The following is a 20,563-nucleotide window of genomic DNA, read 5'->3' on the forward strand; positions in this document are numbered from 1 at the left end:
TTTACATAGCAAAAGCTGTCGGAACACCAGTACATCTGAAGGTGTTGCATACGGTTGATGCTCATAAGAGTTAGCATCCCAATGTAAGCGTCAAGCTCATCGCGTGTCAGTGGCACCCGTCCCTTTCTCTGCGTCTCTTCAGCATAGAGGTTTGTCTTCTCGACAGTATGGTCCAACACTTCCTTGTCAAAATATAGAGAGAATGCGTCAAGGTCAGTGCTTGTCTGACTGAGCCTTTGGGAGATTGTGAAGCTCCGATTCGATGGTGTAGGCATACAAAACAGTCGACGTATCCCACTGAGGTCCTTCTGAATCTTGTTCAGTGTCGGCTTTCATAACAGTGCTTCTCATTTTCTTTCTTTTACCTGTGTACGGTGAACGCCGTCTTTTTTTCAGCATGCTCAAGCAACCAGCGGCAGCTTGTACTTCAAGATCACTCTCGTTCTCGCTGGAATCATCGGGTGGTAGATCCCAAAGTTCATCTTCACTGCTTTCGAACTCTTCATCTTCGCTGTTGTTAGAGTTCTCTGGCAAGCTCCAGAATAATTCAAGCGCTTCTTTAGCAGTGAGACGTTTCTTCTTAGCTTTAGAAAAAAAAAGCAATCAGTACGGACCGAACAGCCCTATACTATCGCTACACTGCGCTAAGCCTAACCTGGAACAGGTGAATCCCACTACTTTTCGTAAAACGTTTTATTCATCTATGCACGGCTAAACATCACAAAGTATAGCTGATAGTTGTTTGTAAGTAGTTACTATAGTGCAAGAAAGACAAGGTTTACTTACCAGACATTTTTTCTTCCTTGAAGGTAGCTCACAAAAACACAAAAACTGAAAAACGACGCGAAAAAACAAGAACTGGTACTTATCTTGTTGCGTGCTTCCACCTTGCAGAAACGCCAAAAAAGTGGATACAGAATGTTGTTGTATACTCAATAGATGGCGCTAGTTGCTTGTATGGGGAAGAGCGAGCTCTTTTAAGGAGCTACAGCACCGAGAATGTAGAATGAAAATTGGGACGTATATGTTCCGCTGTCCAACAAAGGGTTAAAGAACCCCAGGTGATCGAAATTAAATGTAGTGCTCCACTATGGCGTTCCTTATGGCATAAGGCTCTTTCGGACATTAAACCCCATAAAACCGAAACTTAAAACTATTTTTTCTCCAAAGCGTACAAGACATTTGCATTTTCTCCAAACTGAGTTCTTACCGCTCGTGAGTCATCAAGCATGGGCTCTTTGTAAAGTGCCTTTCACTTTGCCTACTGCATGACTGTAGGTGAATTTTATAAACATCACATATTCCTGCAATCTCTCCTGTGAGATAAAACCTTTGGGCGGTCAAACTGTGCTAATTTAATGTGATCATAGTACTTAAACTAAAATTTATGTAAAGAAATAAACGGTGTGGTCAGTTCCCAAAGCAGGCACTGTTTTCAGTGCAAAAGATAAAAAAATGACTTCAATTAAAGGGTTAAACATTTTATTGCCTCGTTAAAGCATACCTGCTACTTAAGATTGGAGAAAGTGAACAGTTGAATCAAAACACTTGACTAGTGACCTTAAGATAACAAAGTGCCACTTTAATGACCAGTTGGCTGTCGTCTTGTACACTGCAGGCAGCAGGTCCATTTCTCCCATGAAGACTACAACACAAATGTTGCTTGCATTCGCACTCCATTGAGGGCATGAAGGAAGGCCATCATTACTGGGCGAACAGAAAAATGAATTCCAATTTTTAGCGTTCAGTATTTGGGTCTTACTATGTCCATGTCAACAGACACAAAATACACAGGACAGCCTGCTACTAATAACTGTGATGTTCCTGAAATCTTCATTAGGCCTTTTGGGGGTTCATAGTATCTTCAGCATTTGTCTTATGATCACATACTACACACAGGTGATGGCTGATATTTGATGCGATGCAGTTTTCTTGCAGTGTGCAATTCCTAGTGCATATTTAGTATCATTCATTGTGTTTGTTGGTCTGTCTGTAGTTCAGTGTATGCAGCCCCTTCATTGTGACAGTATTTCCCTCTGAAGGCTTTGTATTTGCAGTATAAGGTTTCTATCATTGTTGTAGAAAGCTAACTGATTTAATTTCTTTCTAATGACAGTGGACTGTTATTGTTATGTAACTTTGTTTATTGCAAGAAACAAGAAACAATCAAACTGTTCGTTAGGAGGGGAGCAAGAGCCTGAAAAACTACATGCTCATCGTTGGGGCTCCCTGCTCGTGCCCTTTTCCCTTGCCCCTCCGGACGGAGGAGCTCTCCGCTTCTTTCCACCTTTGGCCCTCCCCCTCGGATTCCCAGGGTCCCGTCGAAACCGGGAGCCGGCGGCGGGGCCATAAACAAGCGAGAGGTGTCTGGGTTTCGTCTCGTGAAGCGTATTTATGAAAATCACATACAAAGGACACACAGGTTAAACGAAAAGGAAACAAAGTTTCAACTCTGCCCCGCCGAATGAGCTTGCTCATTCTATGTTTCTGAAAACTAATGGGTACAGTAACTGAACAGGGTGTTGCAAAGTCCTCCCCTGCGGCATCCTGACCTCACAGGAACGAACCTTGCCGTCTCGCCCAGGAAACACGGCAGCGATAACTCCTGTTCTCCAGAGCAGTCGCGGTTGATTCTCTCGAACCAAAAAAACCTCTCCGACTCGGGGAGTCACGGCTTTGGGTCGTTTAGAGGCAAAGGCCAAGCGTAGCTGCCCCAAGTATTCTCGCTGCCATGTCTGCCAGAAAAGATTTAGCATTCGCCCTCGCTTGTTCCAGAGCGCCGGAGCGAAGCAGCGGACATTTCGATGGCTCGTGTTTCAGGCGAAGGCAGAGCCGTCAAGCGTCTTCCCGTCAGGAAACTGGATGGTGTGAATGGCGCACCGTCTTTAGGGTCCTCATATGTGTACGTGAGGAGCCTAGAATTTATGACTGCCTCAACCTCCGCCAGGATTGTTGACAGCTTAAAGGTGTCTAGGCAGTGACGTCCAATCGTTTTCCTCAGCGCGCTTTTCACGCTACGGACCAGCCTCTCGAATCCGCCCCACCATGGTGCGCGCTCCGCTATAAATTTCCATTCTATGCCGGAGTTGGCAAAATGGTTCTGAGTTTCAGGGTGCCGCAGGAGCTTCCACAAAATGCTCATATCTTTTGAGGCTCGTTTGAACGAAAGAGCGTTGCCAGATTAAATGGTTTGGCACAAGCCTCTGCGTCACACAAAACGACGGAATGCCTTTAAGAGTCGCTCTGCGCTCATGTCTGCAACAAGTTCAAGATGCACGGCCCGCATCACTGTTCTCCCTCACCAGGAGGGGGCCAGGAAAGAGCCCTGTTGCTGCGTCGAAGTGCGAGGCACTGTGCTGCTTACACGCCACACACGATCTCACAACACATTTCACAAGCTGACGCCCCCGCACAATCCAGTACTTGTCTCGGAGTTGCACAAGTGTGTCTCTTGCACCTGCGTGAAGCAGCTGTCGATGGGCTTGGTGCACCAGCAGCGTTGTGTAGCGGTGTTTCTTGGGGAGCACTATCGGGTGTCGTTCGTCGAGTGTCGTCTCTGTGGAGCAGATTCGTCCTTTAATCCCCAGTAAGCCGTTTTCATCTGTCCACAGGGCGAATTCTTTCAAGGCGGAGTCGTTTGGGATGCGGCTGCCTTTCTTAGTGCTTTCCAGTTCCGCAGAAAATGCTGACTTCTGAGCCCTTCTCACCCAAAATTTTTCCACATGTTTGATTTCTGCAGCAGTCAAAGGGCCCGAGATACTGTCAGCAGATCGCAGATTTCGCACTAACCTGCTACTCGGTTCACCCTGGATGCAGAGCTAAAATCTTTCAGATCCAGCAACTCATCTTCTTTGTCACAGGTGGAATTTAAGACACCGACCTCCCTTTTCTGTTCCAGTTCTTCAGCCGTGAAGTTGCCTGGATGTGATTCAACTGGCCATACTTCAGCTGCACCTGTTATCCACTGCGGCCCGTTCCACCATAGCTCACTGGTCTTCAGTTGAGTGCTTGTCAATCCCCTGGTCATGAGGTCAGCCGGATTCAACTTTCCGGGACAAAATCACCACATCGCGGTCTCAGTGTTTTGTTGGAATTCCGTGACACGGTTCCTCACAAATTCCTTCCACCGTGCTGCGTTTCCTGCGCCTTATTAACGGCGCTGAGCGGCGAAACGAGATACGCCCATGTGTACACATGCGCTTACTTTCGCTTCTTTCACCGCTCCACGCCGTGATGGTAAGGTGCTGACTAACACGCAGTCGATGGTCGTGCGATACTGTTGAAAAATTGGCAAGGTGTACAGTACACAGAAGGGCACAAAGTGTGCAAGCATTACTCCGAGGCATCAGAGTCGTTCGAACTCGAGTCGGATGGCAGGTGCTTCTCGCTGCCCCTGTCCAATGGAGCATCACCCTCTGTGCCATCTGGCATGTTGCTGATGCTGCATTTTCTAAAAGACTTGCGCACTATCTCTTCGGGGAGAAATTTCCACGCCGACACGCAGCCGCGAGCAGTCGCAGGCTGTACACGTCGCAGGTGGCTGGTGGGGGTGGTCGGGTTGTCGCCCAGCATCCATTCATTGTACAGTTTGCGCACTCTGTCTTTAAACGGCTTACTTGGTACGTCTAATGGCTGCAGCACAGATATCAGTCCACCAGGGATGACCACGAGGTCTGTCTTGCCATTGCACAGGGCCCGCTTTACGTTGGCTGTGGGGTAGCCTTGAAACGAGTCGAGAATGAGCATGTTTGCTTGCTCAAAGGGAGCACCAGGACGCCACTTTCAGACGAGCTGGATTCACTCCAGCATTAACGATTCATTCATAAAACCGTTTTCATTAACCTCGACGGTGACATCGCGTGGGAACTCCTCTTTTGGCATTTTTTTCTTTTTAAAAATGATGAAAGGGGGCAGCTTCTTCTCATCAGCTGTGCACGCAAGCATCACAGTGAATTGCGAGTGCTCGTTGCCCATTGTTAGAAGCTTGTTTTGCTTAGCTCCTTACCCAGAAACAATCCGACTTGAGGGCATGATGAACCACACTGGCGTTTTGTCGGCATTTCCGACCTGTACCATCATGTAGTCGCGTTGGTGCCGGAGCACAAATACATATAGCTGAAAATCGATGATCTTGTCTTCGAATTCTTCGGACAGTTTCTGGCACACAGAAGTACGGCGCCGCAGTGCAAAGCCCTTCCTCTTCTTGAATCACTGCACCCAGTATGGCGAGCCCTTGAATTGCGCCCTCGTGACTCCAGAGGCACGTGCGATCTCTACCGCTCTCACGCGGATGCATTCCGCAATCACAGGCAGCAGTCTTACACGCAGCTCCCGGACGAACTTTGCAACCTTGCCTTCCAGTTCTGGATATGCTGTGGTCCACCCACGAAATAACGTTTTCTTCAGGTTGCTGCAAGTTGTAATACATAGCTTCTGCCTCTGCCAGTATCGAGTGCTCTTTTTGGATACTGCAAATTCGCTCTGTGGGTTGCCTTGAGCTTCCGTGTACTCAGTCTGTGTTTTTTTTTTAAGGTGACAATGAATTGCCGTCGGCTTGCGCTCATTTCGAAACAAAATGGGAAAAAGCAGCCTTTAACCAAAATAACTTTGAGACAATGGAAACGCAAAGTGGCGGTGCCACAACGTCGCCATGCCACGCTGCTGATGATAGCGATGGTGATTGAGGTTGTTGACTTCAGACGGCCATTGCTGCAAGACTTCCATAGTTTTGCAGCCAATGACCAGTATATAAGACGGGGGTCTACTTTTTGTCATAGTTTTTTGAAAAAAAGTTCGACCTATTTTCCAGTTTTTACAGTATTTCAGCCATTGTTTGTGACCTGTTTTCTCAGGATTTGTTTGTGACCCGTTTACCAGTATCATTGAAATTAGCTGTCCAAGTTTTGTTCACTGTACCAGAATTATTTAATAAAAATAGGTTATTTTTAGTTCCTGTATATAACCTACTAAATTTGTCAGCCCAGAACGGTCAATAAACATCTTGTCAAACAAAATTCCCTGCACTAATTTTTATAATTCTGGTTCAGTAGATTTTTCATTATGTTGCATTAATGTTTGCAAAAAATAATGCTTCTAGCTGCTCTGCTTGCAGAGAAAAAGGGGCTAACGTTGCGAAAATCGACACTTCGAGATGATTAGCTTTACAGCAAAAAAAAAAAAACATTTTGCTTCAAAGTTGCACTGTATAAATGCATGTTGATATATCATGACAATAGCCACCAGCCTTGCAGTCACCTCCACAGTCAGCAGTTCTCTTCTTCGTTTGCTGCCTTGCTTTCCGGGTCTCTTTTGTACCCAGCTCTGTAGCTCTGTATACAATGTACAGTCGTACGCGCGCAGTATATCTGTAGTTGCGCCTTGTTTAATTCCGGAGACATATGTGTCCCGTGTACATTAAAGGGTTAAGGCTGAAGTCACGTACACAGTGTGTGGGTGTTCTCGCATCGATTGTGGTTGAAGGTGACAGAGGATATCTCGGAGTCTTTTAACGTATTCACTTGCTATGGGCAGAATACCTCAGATGCCATTCCTACATTAAAAAGCAATTGAAAACTGCTGCGGTATTGTGTTACTCCACCATATACAGTGCCATTGTTGTAACTGCTATCGCAACCTCCTGCAAAGGAATCACACTTTCCTTTCTGAAGGGTGCTGTGTTCTAAAGAATGCGTGCACAAATGGCAACTGCAAATAAATAAAAGACACAATAAAAGCTGTAACAAACATCTTGGCTTCACCTCTCTGCACTCTTTCATTTTTTGTTATGATGCTGCCTGCATAATTATTGCTCCACAGTTTGCCTGTGTGCGAAAGCACTGCCATCACTGGTGCTATCTTCAAATGCCCAGAAGCTTCCCAAGTTCATGCTACATATACAAGCTAAACACCAGCCTGCTATATTATAACAGGAAGGAGCACAGCCTGGACGGAAAATTTTGAAGACACAACAGATCAATTACTGTACAGTAAAATCTTTGCATACGAAACTAAAACATGCTCGAAAGAGCGACTGGGTTATGGCTTTGAGCATTGCAAACAGACAAGCTGCAGCTATTATCTGGGACAAGAGGTCCGCTCCTTATCTGATGATCATTGCATTATGCAAGCATATCTAGGCATGGTCACATTTCAAGGAACTGCATACAAACTAAAATTGTTTTAAAGCTGACACTTGAGAAACTGATGCAAGAATGCCTAAACCAGATGCAAACACAGGAACCAGCCATATGTGAGAATGGTGCTACAGGTACAGGTAAGGCTGCAGCGTTGTCAACACATGCCAAGTACCACACCAGTCAAGCTTACTCCCCACTGCATGGCACAGGAAAACAACACACCATTGACATGCACATATAGTGCCAAGGCAAACGTGTCCTCGATGTAGAGGCGTTGATTGGAGCAGCCTTCCCTTGCAATGCCCCCTGATGAGCCTTTCTATCGTTGAAGAGGCACTTGCAGCCCCACACGCAGCGCCTTTATACAGTGTTGTTTTAAATTGTGCTCAACCCTTTCTGTCCTGCACAGCATCCTAGGGTTACTCCAGTAGATTACTGATGCAAAACACCCTACCTGCGTAGTCAAATTCTGTGTCACCTCCACCGTCGATCATAGGCTGAAGCAGCCTCACGACGGGCAGTGTGTTGACGGTGGGCAGGTCAGTTGCCCCATCGCTGTCGAATTTATTTTGAATTCTAGTAGCCATGTGTCCTGCCACTGCTCCCACTTGCTCGGTGAAGGATCCATAGCAGCCAGTGCTGGTCCTCCCCCTGGAAAAGAATAGTGATTTAGCACACATTGAAGCCAGCTTTCAATAACAAAGTATTTCAGTCACGAAATGTCCTCCACCTCTTTTTCTTCCTGATGTTGATTGGAAACCAGCTTTCATAAACTGCTGCCATACAAAAAATTGTAGGGCACATCAGCCTGTGTTTTCTTGTATACTTAAAAGGCTTGTTGCTCCCTGCGCATGACTGCTAGAGCACTGTTAACACAAATAACACAGGATGCATCTACTCTCCTCGCCAAAAGCAACAAGGGCTATCCTTGCCACTTCTCATGTTATCGGGATACCCAGATGGGCATAGCTAAGGAGCTCGCTCGCGTCACGCAGGTTATCCTGGTAACTGGCGACCGCGGTGTCGGCGCTTTGCCGCCAGCCCGCTTTTTCTGCTGTCACGGCAGCCTGGTTACTTCTGGCATTGATGGGGCACATGCAGTCAAGACAGAAGAAGCAAAAAGCAAGCAGCACATTTCGTGGAAATTGCAATTTCAATTTTATCTGTGTGCCCTAGTATTCCATAACAACGCATTCCGGCACTTGGTGTTTACGACTGTATTCACGCTCAGCATGCTGAACGGTCACACGTTAATTAACGAATACAGATGATGCAGGCGAACAAAATGTAAACACGGCCCGAATGCGCCAATCGCATGCGAAATTTCACTTACTGGTCTTGTGGCGCTCACTCTTTTGCTTGGCCTTCACCTCTTTCCACTTCTGCTTCATGTTCGTCCAGCACTTGAGCTGGAAGTGGTCACACCACGTACCACCGTGGACTGAATTGTACATCTTTGCCACCTCTTTCCACACTTCATTTTTTTTTTCGTCAAGGAAGCAGCATCAGTTTTCTTACATTCAAGGAATCTTGAATGTTCATTCACGAGTGATGTCAGCAGTAACTTCTCGTCCACTGCGAATCGCGGTGCCGCCTTGCGTTGCGGTAGCATATTGTCCAGCGACGACAAATGCAGTTGGGATGTCTGGGACATCTTTCGCGACTGTGTGCGATAACAACACCAACAACACGACGAGAACGGTGTGGGCGGCCTGTTTGGCTACAGTTTGGCTTGGCTGATCATGTGATCCAAGTTGCCAGCCGAAAACATCATTTGCACCATAAATACGGAGAGCACAGATTTCCAGTTGAGAGAGAGAGTGGTGGTGTATTTGTTTTGGATTTGGTTTGTGTTACTTGACGCTGGGTTCGAGGCTAAGCCCAACCCACGGGGTAGTCCCCATCTCGCATGTTATTTTTGATTGGAGAATTGATGCTTAGGGCGGGCCACTGAAAATGACTGCACTTAATCCTTTGTTAATTAAGGGGTTAAAAGCGCAAGTGAACTGATGGAGGACAGTCCAGTCTGAGCTGGGGCTCCATGCTTAGCATGTAACGGGGTGCTGCTACTTAGGCTCTAACCTGTCAAGTCGATGAGTAAAGTAGCGCAAAGTTTGTTCTTTTGTAAATTCATTTCTGCTTCTTCCGGTTTTACTCTGTATATGTATGCTGTAAATATGCCCTGCTGTCGTCTACAAGCACGCCTCCTGTCCATCTTCCACGCCAAACGACACTAGAGGAAGGGTTCGTAAACCTTCCTCAAAGAAACGAACGACCTGAAATTCTACTCTGAGTATGCGATGCGCACATATAACAAGGGCACAAATAGAAAAAACTGCGCGAGTTAGTAGGAACAAAATAAGCCTTACTTACATGCTGAAGCATCCGCTGCAAGAACTGATGGACTGTGATTGCGTAAATACATCTTTAATGCCACCAAGATGGGGCCACTGCAATACAGCAACACAGGCCTTTCAGAGACAACCGATTGCCAGAATCACCTGAACAATGGCTGCACAGTTACATCACATTTGAGAAAAATTGTGCTCGTCTGTACTTGTTGCCCAAATTCTCTATTTTACTCTTCACCGCCTTCAGCGGTTTGTTGACTTTTGTGTTTGGTTCATGCGCCTTTGGTGGTCTTTCCAGACCTTTATAAGCGCATACGTCTCCTCCTCTGTCTACTCCGCATGGTTTTTGGGTTCGTTTTCAGATTTGGCTGTAGCCACATCGCTGTCCATCGTAGAACAACTCAAGAACGTGCCAACATCTCTACACATGCTACAACTAGCACAACAAACATGGCAGCATGCCCGCTAGGGCAGCCTGAAATGAGGGCAGTTCTCTGCATATATGTGTTGTTGTTCTTGCTATTTTATAAAAGATAAAATGAACTTTTTAAAAATAAAATAAATTACTTTTACATATTTATAATGCATTATATTTTATCTATTTGCACTGCCCTTCATTAGGTACTGGTGTTGAGGCTATGCATTCGACCGGGCGGCGAATGTGAATGAGTTCATGTTTGTTACAACAGCTGGTCCGTGCCATGCTATACACGGGAGCCCTCATGGAAGAGAATCTGCTGCACCTGTAGACATGGACAACAACGAGCGATCACCACTGCCGTCAAGATGTGGGAACATCTCTCATCTACCTGATGCAGGAGCACCACTGGGTGATGTTCCCAAATCGGGCCCATCACCAATGCCTAGCAGACCAGATTCTGCTTCAGGCAGAAGAATCCTGGCTGGATTTTCTTCCAGCCGGGACACTGCACTGTATTAGCTCATCAGTGAATAGAGGCCTATCTTACACTTACACCTATCCTATCCTATCTTGCACTTGCATGCTGCACCACACACACGCACACATAGGCAACATAAAAGCATTGTCTTCAGTGCTGCAGCCCAGCTGATGCCCACTGCCATGGCACAGCTCCTTGTGTGCTTGTAAAGTACTGCCTGAAAATGTCCCTTGTTGCAGCTGCATTGCGACTGTAGTTATGGCCCACTGGAGGCTCCAAATCATGCATGGCTCTTGTGTCTTCTTCTTGCCGCCACTGATCTTCAGTCGCGTTGCCGTATTAATCTTCCGTGTCTGCATAATTTGGAGGCATGTAAGCTGCATCTTCAGTTAGGAAATTATATAGGACACATGTAGCCATTACCATGTAAACTGCATTCTCAGGATTGATAACACGGTGAAAGATTTGAAATCTGGAGGTCATCACTCCGAATGTGTTTTCTATAAACTTCCTGAAAAGAATTTTGATAAAGCACATTCTATTTGTGACCTTGAGAGCCACATCAAAATATGTCGGCATTCTTTGCCACTTGGCTAGTGATGACACCCACATATACAGTAAATCAATTTATCGCTGCAACAAACCTTTTATCATCATCCAGGCTTCTGCCTGGGTAAGGCCAAAGAAAGTCTTGTCGCTGCTGGAAAGCTTCATCCCCAATGAAAACATGGGGTACCACCGTTGATGTTTCAGGCAACAACTTTGGTGGCAGAAAGCCAAGAAGGCCACACTCCAGGAATTTGCCAAATCTTGAAGCTCCCGAGTGTTCCACCATCGCTTTGCCTTCCATAGGCCCCAGCGTGTACTAAAATAAAGTTCAAGTTACTGTCAGCGACAGCCATCAGTACTATAGAGTACATGCCCTGTAATGATGAACAGTTCATATATACAAGATAATATTGTGATTTGCAAAAAAAAGGGGGGCCACTGTTGACATTACCTTATAGTTGAAGTATACAGGCTTCCTGAGTTTGGTGGGACCTGTATTTGGACGTGTTTCCCATCCACGGCACTCACACAGTGGGGGAAGTTCCACTTCTCTAAAAATCCCTCTGCTGCCTTCTGCCGATCAGCCGTGGTTGGCACCTGTGGTGGCAGTGAGACAAACGAAGGCATTTCTGGCATAAAAAGACCATCAGTGCAAACTAAAAACAGGCATGCGAGAGAAGCGCCCGTCTTGCACTTCAACATCTCTGAACCAGCAAGGTCAGCAACTTACACTGTTCATTACATTTTTAGCGTTTCAAGCAACTGATCACATACTGTTTTCTTTTGGTTTGTGTAATGATGATATGATGATTTGTGTAATAATCGCTGGTTGTTGGGCCATGTTATCGGCCACATTTTGCTCAATATCCATCACGTGGCTTTCCAGATTTGCAGTGAGAGCACTTGACAATGGAGCAACGCTCGAGCACGCAGGCGCCGATTCATCAGCGTCCTCCATTGTTTCCGAGAGGTAGCTCTGCCCTAGTGTTTTGTAGTGCATTCATTTTGGATTCTAGCTGTGCGTTCGGGTTTTTGAGAAACGCTAGCTCTTCTCTCAGCTCATGTTCGAGGGGGAAGGGGAGGGAGAGGAAATAGAGGTGACGCCCACCCAGTTGCTTACCTTTGTTGTTGAAGTTGGGCTGTTGCCAAGGGGGGGAAAATACTCAGCTTTGAAAGCTGGCGGCTTGGCACCAGTCCCGGATTTCGCCATTTTGGAAGCGGGAGGTGGCGGGAGGTGGTTGTTTCCTGCTCCCTTGTTGCCCAACAGCTTGGCCGGACTTGCCCGTCTTGTTCCCAGGGGACTTGCTCGACTTGCTTGGCTTGGTTGCCCCCCGGTGCTGCTGGGCTATCGGTCTCAATCGTAGACGCCGAAACTTGTCCGGGGAGCCAGTCAAGTGGCCTGCCCACAGACCATGCAGCATGGGGTACAGTCATGTTCGCTTAGACTGCTTGGAAGCGCCTACATGTTTCACGCAAAATCCACCTCTTCCGATGTCCGAGTGTGACGAGTTGTCGACCTGGTGGCCGATGGTCCCACAGCAGAAGCATGCAGGCAATCGTCTGTTTGTATTCTCGCACAAGTATGCATTCACAATTGTGTGTGCAGCGGGGCACCTTGCGGGCCACAAAGGTAAGCGCTGCTACATTTGTTATTCCCAGTTTGCGCACAAAGGCTATCTCACCTTCACGCCACTCCACCTTATTCTTGAGGGTAGCCGTCCTCTCATCAGCCTGCATCCCGATCGCACCTCGGCACACCTCACCATTAAGCTTCACATGGCCCCGAATTGGATGGGAGCCTACTCCGGTCTTGAGGTCAGAGTCTTTAGTGAACTTATTGGCTGCTTTGATGTGTTGGGTCCCACAAACCACGAGGGTCTGGGTCCAGACTGGCCATATGCTGAGCGCAGCGTCAGCGTCTCCTTCCACGTGCTGGGCAATAGCCACTCCCAACTCGCCATGCTGGAAAATTGCCTTGAGGTTCATGGTTTGCCTGGGCCTGGGAAGCACGATTATATCTTCTGAGCTCATTTTCGGCGTCTCTTTCAGGTGCCATAAAGCAGTCTTTTTATACAGCAGCAGAACAGCGCGATCGCTGCGGGATGATAAGAGGCGGCTGGGGAGCCCAGCTGCCTGCTTTGGCACTCGGCTACTGACCCGAAAGACGCGGGTTCGATCCCGGCCGCAGCGGTCGAATTTCAATCGAGGCGAAATTCCAGAGACCCATGTACTTACTGTACAATGTTAGTGCACATTAAAAAACCTCAGGTGGTCGAAATTTCCGGAGCCCTTCACTACGTCATCCCTCATAGCCCGAGTCGCATTTGGACGTTAACCCTCCTAAACCAAACCTGTTGTTTAATTTCATTATCAATGTAGTCTAATTGCACAATTTTATTGTAAAGTGCCTGATTTTCAGTGTTTTTTTTACAAGTGTCATAATGTCTGCTCTATTTTAACGATTTTTGTTTATTTTGTCATTCAGCAGTGGCACACCGTAAATTCCGATACTGTGTTAGCATTTTGGTGGCTCGCAAAGGGGATAGCCATCATCATCACCACCATTCCGTTCTTTCTTCTGCGTTTGCCCGTTCGAAATGGTGCGGTTGATGCGGTCATATCGCCGTCGTTGACATTGCATAGCCGGGCTTCTTAGGGCTGTTGTGTTGCCGGTGGCGTTGTGATTTCCGCGGCCTGCAGCGTTGTTGCTGTGGGTGCCGTTGTAAGATGCCTGGCAAGAGGTACTTTAATGTGTTCATACCAAGTTATTTGAAGGATTTTCCGTGCATTGAAAAATCTCACAAGGGTGAAAAATATGCTTTCTGCCGCTGTGATGTGAACATTGTGCACGCGGGCCGTCTGGACATCCTGCTGCATCTCGGAACAAGGAAGCACAAGGACTTGGCGTGGATCGTTGACACCAGCGAGAATCTCGGTGGATATTTTAGTGCTTAGGTGGACCAAGGCACTATTAAAATAGAATGCCTTTGCACAGCTTTTCTCATCGAGCACAACGTGCCATTCAGTGCAGCAGACCATGCGGGCGACCTCTTAAGGAAAATCTTTTTGGAAACTCCAAAGAGGCAATGGCCTACGCTTGCGCTCCCTCAAAAATGGCTGCGATTGTCAGAATGGCCAATCAACAGGTCAGTAGTGTTGTAAGCATTCTTCAACCTGGACTGTTTTCTGTCACTACCGATGGGAGCAGCGACGCTGGCAATGATGCAAAGCTCTACCTTATTGTCACATTCGTCGACAGCATTGCTCGTACTGCTTTGTTAGCAATGCCTACACTCGAAGGAGACTCAACTTGACGGAACATTGGTGCGCATGTTGTAGACATGCTGAAGGCCAACAACGTGCCTCTACGGAACTGTGTCAGCATGGCGTGCGATAACGTTTCAGTAATGATCGGATCTAAGAATGGTGTTACTGCCGTTCTCAAAGAAAACCATGAGAACATTGCGATCCTTGGATGTTGCCATTTAATCAATTTGGCAGCTCAGAAGGGTTCGGCGCGCCTTCCTGTAAGTGTGGATGACGTGATGATTAAAGTCTACTCCCTGGAGAAGAGTTCAAAAAGGAAAGACAAGCTGACAGCTTTTCAGTGCTTGCATTAATCCTGAAACATCCAAAAGAATCCTGAAACGTCAACACTCGATTATCCCTTGGCAAGAGCTTGAAACGGCTTGTTGACCAATGGCAGCCACTGCTCAGCTTCTTTTTCAGTGAAGTGAAGCCGTCGAAGAAACCCTTGGAATCACTCTCAGAAGTCGACACGGACAGCAAAGTTTGCACATCAAAACAAGCGACCAAGGCTGAACATCTCCGACTCTGCTCCTTCAAACAAGCTCTGAAGCAGCAAGTGGCCAAGGTCTTTAATAGGCAAGAAAGACTGTTTATGCTCCTTTCATCAGATGTCAACAAGGCACACTGTGCCTTCTTGCTGTCAGTCATACCAGAATTTGCAGTCTGGAGCTCCCCAGGTACATGTGCTTCAGGAAGTTCTGAACAACCTGTTCAGGGAGATTTTACTGCGTTTCGTCAAACCATCAGTTATTAAGAGTAGTTCTGAGCTAACAAATATTGATTACAAATCTGGCAACCAGAGGGATGATGATGACCTAGTAATTGGCAGCCAAACTACAAATCTTAAAAAGGCTGAAGATTGCAGACAAGCAAGAGTTTCTTGCACGAGTAATAAGATTTTTTGTGGTGGTGAGCGATTACATCATCCTGAAATTCCCTATGAAGTCTTAAGATTCTGAAGAAAGCAGAAGTGGCAAGGCTTTCCAGCATCAAAATGAAATTTCGCACCTTTCCTTGATGCTTAAACAGATGTTGATGACAGCGAAAGAGCAATATTTTTCAAAAAAGCTAACAGAATTTATGAAAACTTCCCCACAGCGTTTTTGGCGTCACCTTTCACCCTCATATGAACAAATGAGGCTTATTGAAGTGGATGGTCATGTTATTACTGATCAATCAGAGATTACCAACAGGTGCAATACTTATTTTCATTCTGTGTTCAGCCACCCTACATCTTCGCCTGAGAATTCTAGTAGCGAAAAGTGCATACCGCCGTCAGACATGGCAGATAGTACTTTGTCTGGGCGAGGCTTATTTTCCCTCCTGCTTAATTTAGGCACGAAAAATTCTGCTCCCGATTATATTCGAAATGAGTTTGATGATATGCCGAATGGGTAGCTAAATATTTACTTATCATATTTAAGGCATCTCTAGAGCAGCATTCTTTACCAAATGATTGGCAGCAGGCTAAGTAGTACCAATACACAAATCTGGAAACAAGCACATTCTTGATAATAACAGACCTATTTCTATCATTTGCGCCTGTTGCAAGATACTTGAGCATATCTTGGCAAACTGCTTATCCGACTATCTTGAAGGCAACAGCAAGCTAAATCCCAATCAGCATGGTTTTGGACAGAGGTTATCTACTGTTACCCAGCGTGTAGAAACGGTGCACGATTTTTCTAAAGCAATAAACAACAGGGATCAAGTGGATGCAGATTGCCTGGACATATCTAAAGCATTTGACCGTGTCCCACATGAACTTAATGATAGGCTGTTCAAGCTTGGCATAAACAGGAATATTGTGCGGTGGATACAGGCTTATCTAACAGAACTCAGTTCGTAAAATTAGATGGCGCTAAATCAGACGCCCTCGGGAGTCTCTCGGGTATGTGCTGGGTCCCTTGTTATTTTTATGCTGCGTCAATGATATCGCAGTTATTATTCCGCCCCATGTTACAGTCCGGCTTTTTGCGGATGATTGCTTATTTTACTTTGTCATTTCAAACCAAGAAGATCAGTTACTACTAAATTCGGCACTGAGCGCTATCAATCAATGGCGCACATTATCCAAAATGGAAATTATTTATGAAAAAACTTTATTTGTTACAGTTTCCAATAAAACCAAAAATATATTTTCTTTCGATTATGAAATAAATGGGCACTATATAACTCGAGTCCACCATTTCAGAAATCTAGGCCTCACTGTAACTTCAAATCTAAACTGGCACACACACATCAATAACATGCTCAAAGGCCGAAACAAAACTGTGGTTGATAAGAAGAAAACTAAAGGTTGCTTCCACAAAAGCAGAACTAACAGCCTATCTCGTGCTGGTACGACCGACACTAGAATATGCGAGCGTCATATGGGATCCGCATCAGAAAAACCAAATTGACACAATCGAAGAAGTGCAGAGAAGGGCGGCTAAGTTCATTTTGTCAAAATACAGGTTTACAGATTCAGTGACTTACATGCTTCGTGAACTAAACTTGCCTCAACTTTTAAAGCGAAGGAAGGTTGCCAGACTAAAAATGTTTTATCTGTTATATAATAACCACTTCAACTTGAACGCAAGCATCTACTTGAAACAGCGTTCCTCTATAGCGGTGAGATCTCACAAAGACCCCACAGGTGGTGTCTGCAACTTGCAGGCGTTGGTGAGTGGCTACACCACAGGTTCCCGAGCATCCGCAGGGACATCCCCGCAAGGTGATGATGGTGAACAGTGCATCACCATGGACCTGAGCACCAGTGTCTAGCCGTGCGTGGCATCGCCGTGTCCGGGGAAAAGGGGGATCCTGGTGGTTGAGCCGATGCCGAGCGTTTGGACCCTTAAGGCCCCTTGGCGGAGGCAACACACCACTTTGACCCCAGCTTCCTGTAGACGGCACCTCCAGCCTGACCCGCCCGCCTTTTCCTATCCCCCTCTCCATCTTTCACTTTCCTATCTCTTTCTCACAACTCACCTATATCCTACTTACTTGGTTTTTCCTTTTTTCCTGGCGGCGAGGGTTAACCTTGTGTGACCAACTACCCCAAGTTGCGTCATATTTGGTTATAGTTGAGGTGTACAGCTGGTGTGGACAGGACTTGCTTTCAAGTTCCTGGCCTGTCCCCTTGTTGGACTCCGTGGTGGGTGGCTGGCACCACTTTGAAGACCTGATCGCTCCCTGAAAAGAGGGTGGAATCAGGCAGGTCTGACTTCTTTCAAAAAAGAAAAGTAACTTTTCCAAAATATCACGTGATCAATAGTGAAGAACAAGATAAGCAGGCAAGAATAATATCCCCCTTTCTTGTGTCAAAGTGCTTGACAAAAACATTAAGCATTGGCTATAAGCTCTCAAAAATGGCCAGCGGTGATTTATTGCTCGAACTGTGCGACAATGTTCAACACTCTAAGCTCTCCAACCTTAAGTTCATAGGGGAAATCCCTGTCTCCGTGACTTCCCATCGATCAACTTAACATTGTCTGAGGCATAATATCCGAAAATGATTTTGTTCACATCACCGAAAAAGAAATGCTCGAAGGAATCACCGACCAAGACGTCGTAGATGTCCACCGAATCAAAATCCGGAAAGGCAATAAGGAAATAGGTACCAAACACTTGATCCTTGCATTCAACACCAGCACATTGCCCGGCACAATGGATATGGGATATTTGAAAGTAAATGTAGGAACATACATACCCAACCCTTGCAGATGTTTCAATTGTCAAAGGTTCGGCCGCGGCTCACAGAGTTGCTGCGGTCGCAAAACTTGCGCTAAATGTGCTTCGAATGATCACTAGTCTGACGGATGTGACGCAGCCCTGTGCTGTGCAAACTGTGAAGGAGACCATGCTGCATACTCCAGGGCGTGTCCGTCTTGGAAGAAAGAAAAAGAGATAAATTTTATTTAGAGAAGCGAGAAGGCGTTTTGCACTTACAAACACATTCGCCTTCACAGCAAAACAAAACTTTGCTGATGTGGTGCGCAAGGGCATAGCACCACACAGCAATCCGGCACCGGCCAAGGCCGCTTTCACAGAACCTATGGCAGGGCCATCCACGCCCCAGGCAGTGTCAGTGAAAGCTGCCCTGTCGTTGCCAAAGCAGGGAGCGCCGGTCCATGGGTCGGCACCCCGCAGGACCTCCCCCTGTCGGGAGAGGCCTGAAACTAACACAACCGCGGCTGCGCGGCCCTCCAGCACCTCTGGCGAGGTGATGGATATAACCCCCATTCCGCCCACATTACAGCGGCGGAACAGCTCTCATGAGCGGAAAAAAGACAGGCCCCTCATAACGGGCCCACCACATAAGTAAATCCCCCTTCATTTCCTCTCAAAAACATAAACATGGCTTTTTTAATTCAGTGGAATTGCAGAGGACTTATGCGGAATTAGTGACATAACACATATTTTAGGGTCAATGTTACCCATAGCTTTATGTCTTCAGGAGACCAATCTTGATCCACAACATGTGCATATCATGAAACATTATAAAACTTTTAGATGCGATCGAGAGCAGGCAAATTTACTGTCGGGAGCTGTTTCGATTGTCGTTCAAAGCGGCGTCCCTGCTCAAGAAATAAAGCTCAATACAAAACTTGAGGCAATTGCAGTCAGCATCGTCAGCTATAAAACACTAACAATCTGTTCCGTATACATTCCTCCACATTTTATATTAACAGTCCATGACCTACAAGAACCGATAGATGAAATTCCAGAGCAATATCTAGTTGTTGGGGATTTTACCGCTCACTCCCCTTTTTGGGGGACTCTAGGGGGCAAACAATCGAAGATTTTATTCTCACAAACAATGTATGTCTTTTAAACACGGAAAAGGCCATATACTGCTCGCCAACCTCTGGCAATATGAGCTGTTTAGATTTGTCTTTTAGTTCACCTTCTGTTTGTAACGATTTTAAATGGGACATTATCGACAGCCCATATGGCAGCGATCACCTTCCTGTATTAATAAGTTTGAGATCTGCACCAGAAATCATCACAAAATTTGTGTCTGTTTCAGATTGCATTCGACATGGAACAGTATTGGAATTTTCCAAATTGCATTAGGAGCCTTGACCTCAAACATGTAAACATTGAATGCCCAAATGACTCTGGGTCAAGCAATCTTAACTACAAAAAAACTTTCAGTGTCATTCTTTTGTCCTACTGTGATGCACATTACAGGTAAAGTTATTATCTGCATCTGGTTTCAACTTTATTCTAGCCATGTACACCTCAGTGCTTTGCTCTTTTGGTTGCACCAATGCTAAACATTAATGGCAAAGTGGACTGAATGCTGTAAGAAATGCAGCAAGACCATGAGCATCTCTAGAGAAAGTTTTTGCGACACAGCGCCATAGAGTAAAAATGAGAGGAAGACGGAAGACAGGATGGGCGCAGCGCCCGTTCTGCCTATCCCAAAAACAATGAACCAAGTAACCCAGACCAAGATCCTCATTGGAAGTTGAGGAAGTGTTTGCCAATGTGTTTGTTTGGAAGGGTATGGGAAAAAATGGAAGGGATAAAAGGACAAAATTGGTCACAGTTGAAATTATTACAGCTTCATTATTCCTTGCATTAAACATAGCATGCATGAACAGGCTGCCAGAAAATGATATTGGTTGTCAAAAACTCTTACTCTATATTGCTTCTGTTTTTTTTTTCTCAGTGCTGCACCGATGCCAGTTTGGTTAGTCATCAAATTACTGTAAATGTAAATATGCTTTAGATAGGTGCCCTCACTGTCGAAAAAAAAATCCGTGTTGCTTTTGGTTTTTGCATTGTTTTAGTGGTTGTCAAAAAAACATTTCTTGACTGCAGCTGCAAGTCGGTGGTTTTCCAGTTTGGATCTTTACGGTCTTCATAACTATCTGCTCATACTTATTGCTCATAATTATGCCAGGCTTCTGAGGTCTAAGATTGTCAGAACATATAGTTATAATTCACATGTGGCAATGGGCACTTGTCATTCTTCTGAGACTGTAAGGTAAGGAATAAGGTCAATTGTGTAAAATATATAAAGTGCTAAAAGTGCTTATTAACTGCATAAAGTACTGATAACATGCACTTATTATTTTTATCAATACCTGCATAAAATATTGTCCCATAGTGACGTCATTTATTTTGCAGAGGTTTAACGTGGTCTTTCTCATCGAGCTATTTATTATAGCACTCATTATTAGCTCACTGATTTCCTTCTGTTATGCCTCTTTGTTTCAGACTCACATATGTCGATCTTTACCACTATGGTGGTGAAGAAGATTCTGGTATATTTTGGCGGTCAGATTTGCTCAAAACCCTCAGCGAAGGCTTGTGTGGTATTCCA

The 20,563-nt window shown here is 45.8% G+C and overlaps 1 long non-coding RNA gene across 3 annotated transcripts in view; it reads left to right on the forward strand.

The window, feature by feature from the left end:
• LOC144121966 (uncharacterized) overlaps window positions 1–20,563 on the forward strand; it is a 117,520-nt gene that overhangs the window by 48,901 nt on the left and 48,056 nt on the right. Inside the window, exon 3 of one of the 3 annotated variants that reach the window (XR_013312764.1) lies at window positions 12,233–12,947. The exons of 1 other annotated variant lie outside the window; for it this stretch is intronic. This is a non-coding gene — a long non-coding RNA (uncharacterized LOC144121966). Of the gene's footprint in view, window positions 1–9,849; window positions 11,898–12,232; window positions 12,948–20,563 lie in introns of those variants that run through there. One more of the 3 variants, XR_013312763.1, reaches the window with a different exon arrangement.

Source organism: Amblyomma americanum, chromosome 2 (assembly GCF_052857255.1).
Source record: "Amblyomma americanum isolate KBUSLIRL-KWMA chromosome 2, ASM5285725v1, whole genome shotgun sequence".
Classification (NCBI taxonomy): Eukaryota; Metazoa; Arthropoda; class Arachnida; order Ixodida; family Ixodidae; genus Amblyomma; species Amblyomma americanum.